The sequence below is a fragment of the Oratosquilla oratoria genome, chromosome 24, assembly GCF_046742065.1.
Source record: "Oratosquilla oratoria isolate Oo_2021 chromosome 24, ASM4674206v1, whole genome shotgun sequence".
Taxonomy (NCBI): domain Eukaryota; kingdom Metazoa; phylum Arthropoda; class Malacostraca; order Stomatopoda; family Squillidae; genus Oratosquilla; species Oratosquilla oratoria.
Window position 1 is genome coordinate 46,679,345 of NC_134800.1, and position 2,500 is coordinate 46,681,844.

At 34.8% G+C, this 2,500-nt stretch overlaps 1 protein-coding gene across 2 annotated transcripts in view; it reads right to left on the minus strand.

The window, feature by feature from the left end:
• LOC143038607 (uncharacterized) overlaps positions 1 to 2,500 on the minus strand; it is a 6,711-nt gene that overhangs the window by 3,751 nt on the left and 460 nt on the right. For both annotated transcript variants that reach the window (XM_076208049.1, XM_076208048.1), the window contains exon 2: positions 239 to 381. The gene's annotated coding sequence lies outside the window, so the exon portion shown is untranslated. The remainder of the gene's footprint in view (positions 1 to 238; positions 382 to 2,500) is intronic.

Sequence of the window (2,500 nt, forward strand, 5' to 3'; positions counted from 1 at the left end):
GAATTAGAATCTAATTCTAATTTGTGTCTTCCTCCTGTCACAATGTCTGAACTATCACTGAAAGTTTATATACGTATGTATGTATATATGTGTTTATCTTATTTATACATATGTATAGATGTAGAAATGCGTATATGTATAGATGTATGTACTATATGTATTTGAGATAAGTTTAGAGGTAGAGACTACAAAAGAGAACTTATTGCGTTGTAACATATAACATTTCAGAGATACATACCCTTGTCCAGATACTACGTAAGGCTGAGCAAACACGGCCTTCGATACATAGATTAATTGTCTAGCGGAACTCCTTTCTATTTTCCATCAATCTAGGATCTCCTTGCTACATACTCCACCGATATTTCCGCTCCTAGTTTCGCCCTGCAAAGAAAAGAAATATCATATTATCAATACGCAGTTGTGCTGATTCCATAATTCTTCTCATCCTCCTTCTCCCCCTCCTCCTCTTTCTCCTTCTCCCCTCCACTTCTTCCTCTTCTCATCCCTTTGTTTAGTCCCTCGTTCATCACTGACGTGCCCTGGGTGTCGTAGATCTCTTCTTAGCGTCGCCACAGCACCAGGAAAAGAAATAGATGATAAGATAAGAGAGAAACGAAAGATGGGAAACAACGAGTTTCTTCTAGTCGTTGCCAGAAAGTGTACATTGGTGAATCTGGGCCGTCTTCACCAAGTTCTCAATTTTTTTTTTTTTTATTATTATTATTATTCTTTTTTTATCATTATATTTTTTTTATTATTAATTTTCATTATTGTTTATCATTACTATTTTTATTATTATTTATTACTATTATTTTCATTATTATTGTTTTTATTATTATTGTTGTCATTATTATTATTGTTTTTCCTTAACACAGACACGTTAGGGAGAATTGGTAGCAGGGTTAACAATTCCATAATATTTAATTACATAAGCACAGTCACTTTGCCGAATGCGTACTATGATCAGTATCTCAACGTATGATATGCTTGCTTAAAAGCCAACAAGAAAATCGTTTGATTTTACAGATCATACAGTACCCGCTTTCTATGAAAGGGCTCCAAGGAAATAGCATACACCAGGAGGCGCACAGCTACTGCTGAAACCGTCACCTTTGACCTATTATGCGCTTAGAGTGCTGGGGCAATTGGCAGTCACTGTTAATCAAGCAATAACTAGAATAGAATTAATCATGTCTGACGTCACTGAAAAGGACAAGAACCGCTCCCTCCGACGTCACCAGGCAATGTCAATAGTCTGACGTCATTGTTGTGACGTCATTAGTCTGATGACGTTGTTGTGACGTCACACCGCGACGATGCGGCGCACGACCCCAAACCTAAGCGGGAGTGATAGATTGGCGCCCACACAATGGCATCTGGGGACAGAGCACACGGCACTAACCGCTTAGCATTTCTTGTATACATACATACATACATACATACATACAAACACACATACATACATACATACATACTTTTTGCACTGGAGATGAAATATACGAAAGCGCTCTGCTTCGTTAGTTTCTTTTTCCAAGTGGTCTACTTTGCATAAGTGAACACACGTACCCATGTTCTTATTAGCATACATATATACATGCATACAAACATACATGCATGCATGCATACATATGCACATGAATATATACACACATACAAACATATATATCTATATCACTAAACATTCCCACACAAATACATAAATGCACCCGAACTTATATCAACATACCCGTACATGCATACATTCAAAGGACCATACAGGGATGCATATACATGTTTTTACATGCATGCCTATATACATAATCTACACATTTATATATGCACATACTGTGTGTATATGCGTATCAACAAACACACACACACACACACACACACATACACATACTATATATATATACATATATATATATATATATATATATATATAGGTGTGTGTGTGTGTGTGTGTGTGTGTGTGTGTGTGTGTGTGTGTGTGTGTGTGTGTGTGTGTGTCTGTGTCTGTGAGTGTGTGGAAGGGCGGTGATCTAAACACAGAGAACAGTTGGAGTTTTATTCACTGACGTTTCGTCCTTACCAGGACATTCTCAAAGTAATTTGAGAATGTCCTGGTAAAGGACATATATATATATATATATATATATATATATATATATATATATATATATATATATATATATATATATATATATGTATACATATATAAAGTATTTAACGACCACCATGGTCTCCTTCACAGGACTTGCTGCAATACATTCAGATTACAGGTATTATACTCGTAGCGATATGTATATATACATATATATATATATATATATATATATACTGTATATATACATATATATATATATATATATATATATATATATATATATACATATATATATATTCTGTATATATGCAAAGAAATCACAGGACACACGTGATAAACTATTTTGGCACCGGGAAATTGAAAGAAAACAGATACCGAACGTTTTCGTCTATTAAGACATTTTCAAAGGTACCT